Raw genomic sequence first — 16,755 nt, forward strand, 5'->3', positions numbered from 1 at the left:
CGAAATGTCATTGAAGTTTTCAGACGTGTCTGACACGTTTTCCACACGTTTTCCACACGTTTTCCCCCTCGTTAGTATTTGGTGTTAACCAGCACCTTCATTCATTGTTGAAAGTAAGTGTCAGATACGTTTGTTATAAACCGTTGTGATTTACACCCATTTTGAACGTGCAATTTACGTTGTTTTTTAGTTTGTAATAGTTGGTGTAAATTGAAACCGATATTGCATCTTCTGTTGACGTTGGAATCGGTGCTAGATGCGTTGGGTTTTGCACGTGTCTTTTGGCACCAGATCACAACGTGCAATGGACATTTTTAATAGGGTTATTTGTACTGGTGCCATCAAGCACGTTTAAATAACGTACTATGCACGTCTGTTTTATTTGAAACCAAAATACAACCTAAATAAAACGTTTGTTTTGGTTCAAATAACGTGTTTTGCTGCTTGGGAAGACCTGTGTAGGAGTGTTTGAATGACGTTAAACGGTTCAGTGGTTTTAGAGCCTTTGATCGTTGATTTTGGTCGGAAGAAGAATAACTATTTTAAGAAGAACAGTGATAACAGTACATTGCATTGACATGCAATGTAATAAGTCCTCCTAATTCCATCCAACTTTATATCCATTCATCTTCTTCAAACCATTCACTCATCCACCCATTCTAAACAGTCTGCCTATCAACATCAATTAGACAATCTACATTCAACTTTGAAACAATCTACTCTGTCTCAGGCCTGGCTCTCTTAAGACTAGCCAGTTAAATTGATTACACCTGTATCTGTATCCACTACTCTCTCAGTAGAGAGCTGTGTCTCTCCATTCTACAAGAATATAAGGCACATTCCATCCAACATTCTATCCATTCATCTTCTTCAGACCATTCACTCATCCACCCATTAAACTGTTTATCAACATCCATTAAACTCTCTGTCTATCAACATTAATTAGACGATCTACATTCAACTTTTTAAAAATCTACTCTGTCTCAGGCTTTAAGCACTCTGGCTCTCTTAAGACTAGCCAGTTAAATTGATTACACCTGTATCAACTACTCTCAGAGAGCTGTATCAGTGTCTCTCTTAACAAGAATATAAGGCACATTCCATCCAACCTTCTATCCATTCATCTTCTTCAGACCATTCACTCATCCACCCATTAAATTGTCAATCAATATCTATTAAACAATCTGCCTATCAACATCCATTAAACATTCTGTCTATCAACATTAATTAGACTATCTACATACAACTTTTAAAGTATTTACTGTGGGTGCCTCTCAAGCAGCGTTTATATGCCCTCCCTCGCTCCTCGCTCCTCAATGATCTACATAAAGAAAGATCAGTGAGGATCGAGGAGCGAGAGAGGCCGCGTAAACACTATATGAGAGGCACCTTCTGTCTCAGGCTTTAAGCATACAATCTCATTAAGACTACAGATCCTGTTTCACTACTTCCTCTATCCACAACTGTTTCAAAATAAAGGTCCTCACTGCAATAATACACTATTAAATCCTTTAACCATTGTAACTACTCAACTATTTAACTGTTCAACCATTCCAACTGTCAGTTATCAACTATGCCTCCAGTCAACTACACGGAAACTCCATGTACCTAGCAACTAACATATCAACCATTAAAATTAAGCGTTTATGACCGTTTCCATAGCAACCAACATGATTATACTGCAGTAACTTCTTGTTTCCTGATAGTGGCCACCATGGATACCCTAGCAACAAATGTTTCAAAATAAAAGTCCTCACTAGCAAGTTAGCTAGTTAGCATGGTTAGCATAGTTAACATAGTTAGCATTTTTAGCATAACTGCAAAAAACATCAACTAAGTTAGCTAATCAACCTGGTTACCATTGTTAGCAATTTTAGCATTGTTAGCATAGTTAGCATTTTTAACATTATTGCTAGAAATCATCAGTTAAGTTAGCTAATCAACCTGGTTAGCATTGTTAGTTTAAGTTAGCATTGTTGCCATAGTTAGCATTGCTAGCATAGTTAGCATAACTGCTAGAAATCATTAGCCAAGTTAGCTAATCAACCTGGTTAGCACTGTGAGCATAGTTAGCATAGTTAACATTTTTACCATTACTGCATGAAATCAGTAGCTAAGTTAACCAATCAACCTGGTTATCATTGTTCCCATAGTTAACATTTTAACATGAATAGTAATCATTAGTTAAGTTAGAACTGGGAATGTTTCAGCTTTAAACTGTCTACCTTCACACTATCAACTCTCTGTAAACTATGAAACCACCATGTTTACCCTAGCTACACCTTAGTAACCATATCTTCATTATCTATCTATTTTTGCATTTCATGCACTGGTAATTCCTTGGAATTGCATTTCTAGTTACAGTGCATGAAAATGCACTGTACTGTTCTTCCTAGGCTTTTTCTTATTATTATTATTATTCTTCTTCTAACGCTCTTAATGGAGCTTCAACCGTTTAACGTAGAAACTTCATTCAAACTGCGCTGCGTAGGTCTTACTTAGGCCATGGGAGCTTTGTATTTTTCAACTTTGTAACTTTTATACTTTTTGAACTATTAATTAAAAACTATTAAAATTTCCCCATAGACTTAACATTGCGATTATGACATCATAATAGGGCAATTAGAATCTTATGCCAGGTGGCCAGGCCAGCTGCAGCAGCTCTCTCTCTCTCAGGCTTTAAGCATACAATCTCTCTGAAGACTACATATCCTGTTTCCTCTGTCCACAACTGTTTCAAAATAAAAGTCCTCACTGCAATAATACACTATTAAATCATTTAACCATTGAAACTACTCAACTGTTTAACTGTTCAACCATTCCAACTGTCAGTTATCATCAACTATGCCTCCAGTCAACTACATGAAACCTTCATGTACCTAGCAACCAACATAGCAACCATTGAAATTAAGCGTTTATGACCGTTTCCATAGCAACCAACATGATTATACTGCAGTAACTTCTTGTTTCCTGATAGTGGCCACAGGCTTTAAGCATACAATCTCTCTGAAGACTACATATCCTGTTTCCTCTGTCCACAACTGTTTCAAAATAAAAGTCCTCACTGCAATAATACACTATTAAATCATTTAACCATTGAAACTACTCAACTATTGAACTGTTCAACCATTCCAACTGTCAGTTATCATCCACTATGCCTCCAGTCAACTACATGAAACCTCCATGTACCTAGCAACCAACATAGCAACCATTAAAATTAAGCGTTTATGACCGTTTCCATAGCAACCAACATGATTTTACTGCAGTAACTTCTTTATTCTTGATAGTGGCCACCATAGATACCCTATCAACAAATGTTTCAAAATAAAAGTCCTCATTAGCAAGTTAGCTAGTTAGCATTGTTAGCATAGTTAACATTTTTAGCATAACTGCAAACAAATCATCAACTAAGTTAGCTAATCAACCTGGTTAGCATTGTTAGCAAATGTAGCATTGTTAGCATAGTTAGCATTTTTAGCATTACTGTTGGAAATCATCGGTTAAGTTAGCTAATCAACCTGGTTAGCATTGTTAGTAAAGTTAGCATTGCTAGCATAATTAGCATTTCTAACGTAACTGTTAGAAATCATTAGCTAAGTTAGCTAATCAACATTTTAACATGAAAAGAAATCATTAGTTAAGTTAGAACTGGAATGTTTCATCTTTAAAATGTCTACCTTCACACTATCAACTCTCTGTAAACTATGCAACCACCATGTTTACCCTAGCTACACCTTAGCAACCATATCTACATTATCTATCTATTTTTGCATTTTCATGCACTGGTAATTCCTTGGAATTGCATTTCTAGTTATTATTAAACTTCTTCTAACGCACGCAATTCAGCTTCAACCGCTTAACGTAGAAACTCCATTCAAACTATGTCGCGTAGGTCTTACTTACGCGATGTGTGCTTTGTATTTTTCAACTTTGTAACTTTTATACTTTTTAAACTATTAGTTAAAAACTATTACAATTTCCCCATAGACTTAACATTACATTATGACATCACGGCAGCAATTAGAATCTTACGCCAGGTGGCCGGCCACCTGGGCACCAACTGTCAGTTTCTCTGGCTTTAAGCATACAATCTCTCTGAAGACTACATATCCTGTTAACTGTTTCCTCTGTCCACAACTGTTTCAAAATAAAAGTCCTCACTGGAATAATACACTATTAAATCATTTAACCATTGAAACTACTCAACTATTGAACTGTTCAACCATTCCAACGGTCAGTTATCATCCACTATGCCTCCAGTCAACTACATGAAACCTCCATGTACCTAGCAACCAACATAGCAACCATTAAAATTAAGTGTTGATGACCGTTTCCATAGCAACCAACATGATTATACTGCAGTAACTTCTTGTTTCCTGATAGTGGCCACCATGGATACCCTAGCAACAAATGTTTCAAAATAAAAGTCCTCACTAGCAAGTTAGCTACTTAGCATGGTTAGCATTGTTAGCATAGTTAGCATTTTTAACATAATTGCTAAAAATCATCAGCTTAGTTAGCTAATCAACCTGGTTAGCATTGTTAGCATAGTTAGCATTTTTAGCATAACTGCTAGAAATCATCAGTTAAGTTAGCTAATCAACCTGGTTAGCACTGTTAGCAAAGTTAGCATAGTTAGCATTTTTAGCATAACTGTTAGAAATCATCAACTAAGTTAGCTGATCAACTCTGTTAGCATTGTTAACATAGTTAGCATTGTTAGCATTTTTACCATAACTGTTAGAAATCATTAGCTAAGTAAACCAATAAACCTGGTGATCATTGTTAACATAGTTAACATTTTAACATACCTGTTAGAAATCATTAGTTAAGTTAGAACTGGAATGTTTAAGCTTTAAACTGTCTACCTTCACACTATCAACTCTATTTAAACTATGCAACCACCATGTTTGCCCTAGCTACACCTTAGTAACCATATCTACATTATCTATCTACACATTTTTGCATTTTCATGCACTGGTAATTCCTTGGAATTGCATTTCTAGTTCTTCTTCTCACGCTCGCAATTCAGCTTGAACCGTTTAACGTAGAAACGTCATTCAAACTTTGTTGCGTAGGTCTTGCTTATGCCATATGTGCTTTGTATTTTTCAACTTTGTAACTTTTATACTTTTTAAACTATTAGTTAAAAACTATTACCATTTCTCCCATAGACTTAACATTGCTCATTATGACATTACGGCAGCAATTAGAATGTTACGCCAGGTGGCCAGTCCAGGTGCAGCAGCTCTCTCTCTCTCTCTCAGGCTCTTGAGACTACATTTTCTGTTCCCCTGTATCAACTGTATCAACATAAGTCTTCCTAATTCCATCGAACTTTCTATCCATTCATCTTCTTCAAACCATTCACTCATCCACCCATTCTAAACAGTCTGCCTATCAACATCAATTAGACGATCTACATTCAACTTTTAAACAATCTACTCTGTCTCAGGCTCAGGTATCTCTACACTCTGGCTCTCTTAAGACTAGCCAGTTAAATTGATTACACCTGTATCTGTATCTACTACTCTCAGTAGAGAGCTGTGTCTCTCCATTCTACAAGAATATAAGGCGCAATCCATCCAACTTTCTATCCATTCATCTTCTTCAGACCATTCACTCATCCACCCATTAAACTGTCTATCAACATCCATTAAACTCTCTGTCTATCAACATTAATTAGACTACATTCAACTTTTAAATTATTTACTCTGTCTCAGGCTTCAAGAATATACACTCTGGCTCTCTTAAGACTAGCCAGTTAAATTGATTACACCTGTATCAACTGTCAGTTTCTCTGGCTATAAGCATACAATCTCTCTGAAGACTACATATCCTGTTAACTGTTTCCTCTGTCCACAACTGTTTCAAAATAAAAGTCCTCACTGCAATAATACACTATTAAATCATTTAACCATTGAAACTACTAAACTATTTAACTGTTCAACCATTCCAACTGTATGTTATCAACTATGCCTCCAGTCAACTACACGAAACCTCCATGTACCTAGCAACCAACATAGCAACCATTTAGATTAAGCGTTTATGGCCGTTTCCATAGCAACCAACATGATTATACTGCAGTAACTTCTTGTTTCCTGATAGTGGCCACCATGGATACCCTAGCAACAAATGTTTCAAAATAAAAGTCCTCACTAGCAAGTTATCTAGTTAGCATGGTTAGCATTGTTAGCATAGCTAGCATTTTTAGCATAACTGCAAAAAATCATCCACTAAGTTAGCTAATCAACCTGGTTAGCATTGTTAGCAAATCTAGCATTGTTAGCATAGTTAGCATTTTTAACATTACTGTTAGAAATCATCGGTTAAGTTAGCTAATCGACCTGGTTAGCATTGTTAGTAAAGTTAGCATTGCTAGCATAATTAGCATTTTTAGCACAACTGCTAGAAATCATTAGCTAAGTTAGCTAATCAACATTTTAACATGAATAGAAATCATTAGTTAAGTTAGAACTGAGAATGTTTCAACTTTAAACTGTCTACCTTCACACTATCAACTCTCTGTAAACTATGCAACCACCATGTTTACCCTAGCTACACCTTAGTAGCCATATCTACATTATCTGTCTTTTTTGCATTTTCATGCACTGGTAATTCCTTGGAATTGCATTTCTAGTTTTCCTCGCAACTTTAAGACAACCCTGCAGCTGTCTTAAAAACTTAACAGTGTGAAGTCGGGCCTCTTATAGTCATATATTTCAACACATTTACCAGTTTTAGACAGCTCGTTTGAAATATCAGCCTTTATTTTGTGTACTCACGATATCAAAGCCAACCATTTATTGCTAATTTTAGCTTGCTGCTGTTGTTTTTGGGAGCTCAGTACTCTGTCTGAAAACTCGCATAGCCCGAAGGGTTCCTGCCAGCACTTGGCGCACGTCGACGTCAGAGTAGAACACGTTTCATTTCTTAAATGTCTAAAGTCCATGGAAATGGCAGTATTTTCTAGTAAAAACGGCAAATTTCAAGAAAGTAAGCCTACCGTTTCAAAGTTAAGACAACCGAGGGTGCTTGAAGGCATGACTTTCCCTCTTAGCAACGGTTGCCACTTGTAAACCAAACTCACGTTTGATTGCGTTTAGTGTAACGAATGGCGCAGGGCATTCTTATCTAAGTTCTTAAGTGGGAAAACAAAGAAGTTCCTAAGAAATACGACAATTCTTAAGAAAATATTGGTGAATAGCATTTAAGAACAATCTTAAGGACTTCTTATTTATTTTCTTAGGAATCAACTTAAGATTTATCGGTAACACTTTACATTACGGCTCGCTAATAAGGTGGTAATTGTATGGTAATTTCTATGTAATTTCATGGTAACAATCCCTTGTTCCCACTTATTACAAGTAATTTCCATGCAGTTTCTAGTGCAATTACTGTGCAGTTTCTAGGTAATAGCAATGCAAACAGCATTAATTAAGGTGGTAATTTCAATTTGGTATTTTTATGTAATTTCATGGTAATAATATTTTGTCGCCCCTTATTACTAGTCATTTCTATGCAATTTCCAGTGCAATTACTCTGCAGTTTCTAAGTAATAGTGATGCAAACAGCTTTCATTTTAAGTTTAATAAAATGGTAATGATTTAAAATGAATCTAGTTCTTGAAATGATAGTCCAGGATTTACTTATTGTTTTTGTTTAATTACCTGAAAAACAAGGAGGTCATTTCCAGGAAAATACACAGCATCAGGGCCGTAAAATACACTATCACTTATTTCCACTCAGTTACTTAGTTATTACCATCTCTGATCTGAAATAGGTTGCCGTGTACTGACATTCAACACACAACCACATGTTGAGCACAACCTTAACTTTGTTCTGCAAAAAAAACATTGTTTTCACACACTTAACATGTTCTGCAATAATAAAACAACATAATCAAATTCTGAAACAGTAGGCTAAATATTTTATTTGCAGTGCACCCTAAACCTACCAAAACATTCATACAGGTACAGAGGCGACGTGTTTGTTACAGATGAAAATATTGTAATATTTTGTTGACTTCTTTGGGTCAGAAGCTCCCCTCGGAATAACGAAGTCGTCCTTCTCAAAATTATGACAGACACGGTAATCCATCACTTTAGCGTTTCGATTGAGGTGTCAATGTCCACATTCAAAACAATAAGCCACTGGAGACTGACGGTATCGCAATGACAGCTGATGAAACCTTGCTGGATTGTAAACTTTTCATTTTTGTTTCGCTGCCGGGAAAGGAACAGACACGAACCACTTCCTTGTCCTCTTTCTTATCTCACCAGAGAAAAGACGGGCTCTGATCTCACTGTAATTTGAGCACCGGACTACCCGTAGTCTCTTCCGTCAATAGCTCCCATGCGTGCTCCCGTGCGTGCTTCTGTGTGAGGACTCGCATAACATTTCTGTGCTTCAGACAGAGTTGCAGTCTCGAATGATTTCTAAGTGTGTACAGACTATTCCAAAGTTTACAGACTGACTGGTGCTTTGTTTTATGTGTACTGTAGACACCTCGAGTTAGCTGCTGACGAGGTTTTGCGCTGTTTTGAGCAATGTTAGTGGTATCATTTTGAAAGCGTAGCCTATGGCTTTATGCCACTGTTAGCGATTTTGGGCTGTAGCTCATGCTAGCTCTGCAGGCTAGCCTACTGCGTGATCAACGAAAAATACTTCTTCCATGGCTTAGTTAAATTTTCGGCGGACTTATAGGCTACTTTAGATGTTGTATGTTAAATGTTAACTTTCTTTTTTTGCAGAACAAAGTAATAAAGGTCGTACTCAACATGTGTTTGTGTGTTGAATGTCAGTAGGCTACAAAATAGCCTATTTCAGATCAGAGATAGAATAGAATAGAATATATACTTTTTTGATCCCGTGAGGGAAATTCAGTTCTCTGCATTTAACCCAATTTAACCGAATTAGTGAACACACAGCACACAGTGAACACACAGTGAGGTGAATCACACAACCCAGAGCAGTGAGCTGCCTGCCCAACCAGCGGCGCTCGGGGAGCAGTGAGGGGTTAGGTGCCTTGCTCAAGGGCACTTCAGCCGTGGTGGACTGGTCGGGGATCGAACCGGCATCCCTCCGGTTACAAGCCCGATGCGCTAACCAGTACACCACGGCTGCCCCAGATGGTAATAACTAAGTAATTGAGTGGAAATAGGTGATAATGTATTTTACGGCCCTGATGCTGTGTATTTTCCTGGTAATTACCTCCTTGTTTTTCAGGTAATTAAACAAAAATAACACTAAAAATGTCATAAGGATAATTGATGGGTTTATCAACACAGCTAGGTAATTAAATAGGAAGAGGCAATAGTGCATTTTACAGCTCTGATACCATATAGTTTCCATACAATTACTTCACTTGTTCCAGTTTAGTTACAGGCACATAATGTCTTCTTTGCCAGCTTACTACTACAATGACTTGGTTTGTCTCTTTCTTAGTAGGCTAATAACTAAGTAATTGGGTGGAAATAAGTGATAATGTATTTTACGGCCCTGATGCTGTGTATTTTCCTGGAAACTACCTCCTTGTTTGTCATGTAATTAAACAAAAACAATAAGTAAAGTTTCAAATAATTACCATTTTATTATACTTAAAATGAAAGCTGTTTGCATCGCTATTACCTAAAAACTGCAGAGTTATTGCACTGGAAACTGCATGGAAATAACTTTTAATAAGTGGCTACAAAGGATTATTCATAAAATGATGTCAAAATACCATAGAAATTACCACCTTGATTAATGCTGTTTGCATTGCTATTACTTAGAAACAGCAGAGTAATTGCACTAGAAACTGCATAGAAATTACTGGTAATAAGTGGTAACAAGTGGTAACAAGGGATTGTTACCATGAAATTACATAAAAATTACCATACAATTACCACCTTATTAGCGAGCCGTAATGTAAAGTGTTACCGATTTATCTTAAGATTGTTTTCGTGAATCCGGCCCCTGGTTACCAACTGTCAGTTTCTCTCTGGCTTTAAGCACACAATCTCTCTGAAGTCTACATATCCTGTTTAACTGTTTTCTCTGTCCACAACTGTTTCAAAATAAAAGTCCTCACTGCAAAAATACACTATTTAACCATTGAAACTTAACTATTTAACTGTTCAACCATTCCAACTGTCAGTTATCATCAACTATGCCTCCAGTCAACTACATGAAACCTCCATGTACCTAGCAACCAACATAGCAACCATTGAAATTAAGCCTTAATGACCGTTTCCATAGCAACTAACATGAATATACTGCAGTAACTTCTTGTTTCCTGATAGTGGCCACCATGGATACCCTACACTGTAAAAAATTTACAGTAATTTACTGGCAACTTCAGTTGCCAGCAATACTGTAAATACACATCGCGGTACTGTAATTCATTATTACAATTTAACTGTAAAAATACAGTTGATAATGTATTTCTACAGTAAAACTGAAATGATGAATTTACAGTATTGCTGGCAACTAAAGTTGCCAGTAAATTTAGGCCTACTGTAAATTTACATTTAATATTGTAAAATTACTAATATTGCCATAGCCTACATAAAATTAGGAACGAGTCCAAAATAATCTTTCCTTATTTATTTATGAAGCATAAACAGTGTTTGTACACAAATTACAAAAAATGACATTACTGTCTTACTGATACATTCTAATTATGATAACGTATCGAGGGTTGAGAACCAAAGGGGCATAAGTGACATTTTGGTCAAAATTGAGTTATATACATCACCTGAAAGCTCTTGATGAGCTTTCTTAGCTAACAAAATGATAGAAGTAAAATATTAAAATATATAGTTATTGAACAAAAACCAAAGGTCTTTAACTGTGAACATATAGAAGCAGTTAGATTTGTTTTGCCTCTCCTGTAAAGTTGGTGAAATGTCACTTACGCCCCTTTGGTTCTCAGCCCTCGATATATTGGTTCATAAGTGAAACTCTTATGTATTGTTACAAAACATTTGGAACAGCTGGATGTGTTTCTGTCAGTGATTAATGTAGTAAGAGTAAGACATTAGATTGAAAACCAGTGAAAGTCCATAATGTTGCGCAGAAGGGTGCTGACATGTGGATAGATCCCTTTTCCTTTCTTTATTCTCCTTCATGAGCCTTCAGTTGCCCACAACGAATCTGTGAAATGAAATGTCCAAAACATGCTCTTACTGAAAATGTAATAGTCCCATTCACAGTTAAGCAAAATTAGGGCCCGAGCACCGAGGTGCGGCCGCTGAAGCAGCGGCTGCACCGTAGGTGCAAGGCCCTATTGCTTCTGCTCAGATTATTAGGGCCCGAGCACCGAGGTGCGGCCACTGAAAGTGGCTGCACCGTAGGTGCAAGGCCCTATTGTTTCTGCTCAGATTATTAGGGCCCGAGCACCGAGGTGCGGCCACTGAAAGTGGCTGCACCGTAGGTGCAAGGCCCTATTGTTTTCGCTCAGATTATTATTATTCTTTTTTCCGTCTTACCTGTTTTTTTTTTTTCACCAACTTGGCATGCTCTAAAACTCTTGTAATTTGGCAGCCATTTGTAGAATTGCAATCGAAACTCAGAGACAGAGCTTTGGCCTAGGGTGTGGCTCAGGGACTCTATAGCGCCATCTAGCGCGCTGTCTGTTGTGGTTGACACATACATTCACGGAAATGAACCAAATTTGGTGGACATGTGTGTTGTATGAATCTGAACAAGTTTTACATTTGAACTACGTAGTGAATCTTACAAGAATTTGAGTTATGATTATGATTATGATTTTTGCACATCATGTATTTTGAAACACTTCTCCTAGACGGTTTATCGAAATCATGTCATATCAGCACTAAAATGATCTTGAGGGGTTACCCGAGAGGAATTGCGACCAGATTTTTGAATTTTCGAAGTATATTGAAATGGCGAAGGTTTGAATTATGGCGTCTTATTACGAAACAGGAAGTTGGTGTTATAGGCAGAAAAAAGGTTATGAATTGGATGTAATTTGGCAGCTACATGTGGAATTGCTTCTGCTAGTCAGAGACAGAGCTCTGGCCTAAGGTGTGGCTTTGGGACTCTATAGCGCCACCTAGCAGCATGTTATCTGTTGTGGTTGACACAAACATTCACAAAAATGAACCAAATTTGGTGGACTTGTGTGTTATTGCTATGGCTAGTCAGAGACAGAGCTTTGGCATAGGGTGTGGCGTAGGGACTCTATAGCGCCACCTAGTGCATTGTCTGTTGTGGTTGACACAAACATTCACGAAAATTAACCAAATTTGGTGGGTTTGTGTGTTATTGCTATCGGTAGTCAGAGAGAGAGCTCTGGCCTAAAGTATGGCTTAGGGACTCTAGAGCGCCACCTAATGCATTGTCTGTTGTGGTTGACACGTACATTCACCAAAATGAACCAAATTTGGTGGGCATGTGTGTTATTGCTAAAGTTATTCAGAGACGGAGCTCTGGCCTCGGGTGTGGCTCAGGGACTCTATAGCGCCACCTAGTGCATTGTCTGTTGTGGTTGACACATACATTCACGAAAATGAACCAAATTTTCTTGGCATATGTGTTATTGCTATAGCTATTCAGACACAGCGCTCTGGCCAAGGGTGTCTTATGGACTGTATAGCGCCACCTAGCGCATTGTCTGTTGTGGTTGACACACACATTCACGAAAATGAGCCAAATTTGGTGGGCTTGTGCGTTATTGCTTTCGATAGTCAGAGATAGAGCTCTGGCCTAGGGTGTGGCTTAGGGACTCTATAGCGCCACCTAGCATGTTGTTAGTTGTGGTTGACACATACATTCAGGAAAATTGACCAAATTTGGTAGGCACATGTGTTGCTCATGCACATGCCCCCCAACACGCACATGTTGCTTTGTTAGATTCCGAAATGTCACAGGTCTCCGCACCGCAGGTGCTCGGGCCCGCCATCGCCGCTTGCGGCTATATTTATTAGGGCCCGAGCACCGAGGTGCGGCCACTGAAAGTGGCTGCACCGTAGGTGCAAGGCCCTATTGTTTCTGCTCAGATTATTATTAGGGCCCGAGCACCGAGGTGCGGCCACTGAAAGTGGCTGCACCGTAGGTGCAAGGCCCTATTGTTTTTGCTCAGATTATTCTTATTCTTATTCTCTCTTCGTCTTATCCCGTGCGGCCCTTTTTCACCAACTTGGCATGCTCCAAAACTCTTGTAATTTGGCAGCTACATGTGGAGTTACCGTGGCTACTCAGAGACAGAGCTCTGGCCACGGGTGTGGCTCAAGGACTCTATAGCGCCACCTAGTGCGATTTCTGTTGTGTTTGACACATACATGCACGAAAATGAACCAAATTTGGTGGGCATATGTGTTGGATTAATCCAAACAACTTTTACATTGAAACTATATAGTAAATATTAAAAGATTTTTAATTATATCAGATTTTCTGATTTTTGCACATCATGTATTTTGAAACACTTCTCCGAGACGGTTTATCGAAATCATGTCATTTCAGCAGTAAAAGGATCTTGAGGGGTTGCCCGAGAGAAATTGCGAACAGATTTTTGAATTTCAAAAGTATATTGAAATGGCGAAGGTTTGAATCTAGGTGTCTTATAAAAGAAACAAAAAGTTGGTGTTATAGGCAGAAAACAGTGACTAATTTGGATGAAATTTGATGGAGTATTAGTTAGTGTGTTTGTAGTGACAGTCATATACAAAGTTTTGAATTTGGTGTTGTTTGTGATTTTTAAAAGCACATTAATGATTGTGGTGGACACAGTTTTAGCTAAAATATTATGAAGCGAGTTGATGAATAATAATAATCATATTAACCTATGCTGCAATTTTGACTTTAACCACATTAACAGAAAGTGAGTTATTTAGGTTTTCTTATGAGGATGGCTCTGTGTTACGATCTTTCCTCATCCGCGCCTTCATGTTGGTCCTGTTACACACACAGAACCACATTTAACCGCACACACATTACACACGCGCAAGCTTTCCAGAGAGTTACGCACACACACGGCCTCCCCCTTGACCCCTCTGCCTCCCTCCCTCTCTCTCTCTTTCTATCTCTCTCTCTATCTTAGCCCCATGCCCCCCCCCCCCCCTCATTTGCATACCGACCCCCCACACACTCTCTCACCCATCCCCCATGCCTCTCTGGTGGTGGTAAGAAGGCCAACAGATGATAACCCAACTTGAGGATGAGAGAAGGCACCACAATCCTGCAACTTATTTGCCATGTGTGTGTGTGACAACACCTTGGTTAATAGATCTTAAACTTTCCTTAATATTAGACAATGATTAAAGAAGGCTTAAGAACGCTCTGTCGGGTTGTCTGTTGTGGTTGACACATACATTCACAAAAATGAACCAAATTTGGTGGGCTTGTGTGTTATTGCTATCTCTAGTCAGAGACAGAGCTCTGGCCTAGGGTGTGGCTAAGGGACTCTATAGCGCCACCTAGCGCATTGCCTGTTGTGGTTGACACATACATTCACGAAAATTAAGCAGATTTGATGGGCTTGTGTGTTATCCCTATTGCTAGTCAGAGAAAAACTCTGGCCAAAGGTGTGGCTTAGGGACTCTATAGCGCCACCTAGAGCATTGTTTGTTGTGGTTGACACAAACATTCACAAAAATGAACCAAATTTGGTGGGCTTGTGTGTTATTGCTGCCGCTAGATAAAAACAGAGCTCTGGCCTCGGGTGTGGCTTAGGGACTCTATAGCGCCACCTAGCACATTGCCTGTTGTGGTTGACACGTACATTCAGGAAAATTAACCAAATTTGGTGGGCTTGTGTGTTATTTCTATTGCTAGTCAGAGACAGAGCTCTGGCCAAAGATCTGACTTAGGGACTCTATAGCGCCACCTAGAGCATTGTTTGTTGTGGTTGACACAAACATTCACAAAAATGAACCACATTTGGTGGGCTTATGCTTTGCTATAGCTATTCAGAGACAGAGCTCTGGCCGAGGGTGTGGCTTAGGGACACTATAACGCCACCTAGTGTGTTACCTGTTGTGGTTGACATATACATTCACAAAAATGAATCAAATTTGGTGAACTTGTGTGTTATTACTGCCGCAAGTCAGAAACAGAGCTCTGGCCTAGGGTGTGGCTTAGGGACTCTATAGCGCCACCTAGCGCATTGTCTGTTGTGGTTGATACATTCACGAAAATGAACCACATTTGGTGGGCATGTGTATTATTGCTACCGCTAGTCAGGGATAGAGCTCTGGCCTAGGGTGTGGCTTAGGGACTCTATAGCGCCACCTAGCACATTGTCTATTATGGTTGACACATTCACGAAAATGAACCACATTTGGTGGGCATGTGTGCTATTGCTACTGCTTGTCAGAGATAGAGCTCTGGCCTAGGGTGAGGCTTAGGGACTCTATAGCGCCACCTAGCACATTGTCTATTATTGTTGACACATACATACACAACAATTAGGTACGCTTGTGTTTTATTGCTGCCACTAGTCAGAGACAGAGCTCTGGCCTTGGGTGTGGCTTTGGGACTCTATAGCGCCACCTAGCTTGTTTTCTGTTGTGGTTGAAACATACATTGATGAAAATTAACCAAATTTGGTGGGCATGTGTGTTGCTCATGCACATGCCCACCAACAAGTACGTGTTGCTTTGTTAGATTCCGCAAATGTCACCGGTCCGCACCGCAGGTGCTCGGGCCCGCCATCGCCGCTTGCGGCTATATTTATTATTATTATTATTATTATTTTTCCGTCTTACCTGTTTTTTTTTTTTCACCAACTTGGCATGATCTAAAACTCTTGTAATTTGGCAGCCATTTGTAGAATTGCAATCGAAACACAGAGACAGAGCTTTGGCCTAGGGTTTGGCTCAGGGACTCTATAGCGCCACCTAGTGCGGTTTCTGTTGTGTTTGACACATACATGCACGAAAATGAACCAAATTTGGTGGGCATATGCGTTGTATTAATCTGAACAACTTTTACATTTAAACGATATAGTAAATCTTAAAAGAATTTGAGTTATGATTATGATTATGATTTTTGCACATCATGTATTTTGAAACACTTCTCCTAGACGGTTTATCGAAATCATGTCATTTAAGCACTAAAATGATCTTGAGGGGTTGCCCGAGAGGAATTGCGACCAGATTTTTGAATTTCAAAAGTATATTGAAATGGCGAAGGTTTGAATCTAGGTGTCTTATAAAAGAAACAAAAAGTTGGTGTTATAGGCAGAAAACAGTGACTAATTTGGATGAAATTTGATGGAGTATTAGTTAGTGTGTTTGTAGTGACAGTCATATACAAAGTTTTGAATTTGGTGTTGTTTGTGATTTTTAAAAGCGCATTAATGATTGTGGTGGATACAGTTTTAGCTAAAATATTTTGAAGCGAGTTGATGAATGATTATAATTATATCAAGCTATGCTGCAATTTTGATTTTAACCATGTTAACAGAAAGTGAGTTATTTTTAATTTCATATTTGCCCAATCACACAGCCCCTCCTCTCTGTCCTTCTCTGCCTCTCTCTCTGTTGCAACTAACAGACAGACACACGCACGCACTCTGTCACCCCCCTTCTCGGGTCCTCCCTAACTAACACACACACATTGACACACGCGCGGCTTTCTAGAGACACAGAGACAGACAGACAGACACACACACACACACACACACACACACACACACACACACACACACACACACACACACACACACACACACACACATATACACACACACACACACACACACACACACACACACACACACACACACACACACACACACACACACACACA

The sequence above is a fragment of the Sardina pilchardus genome, chromosome 5 (genome assembly GCF_963854185.1).
Source record: "Sardina pilchardus chromosome 5, fSarPil1.1, whole genome shotgun sequence".
NCBI lineage: Eukaryota > Metazoa > Chordata > Actinopteri > Clupeiformes > Clupeidae > Sardina > Sardina pilchardus.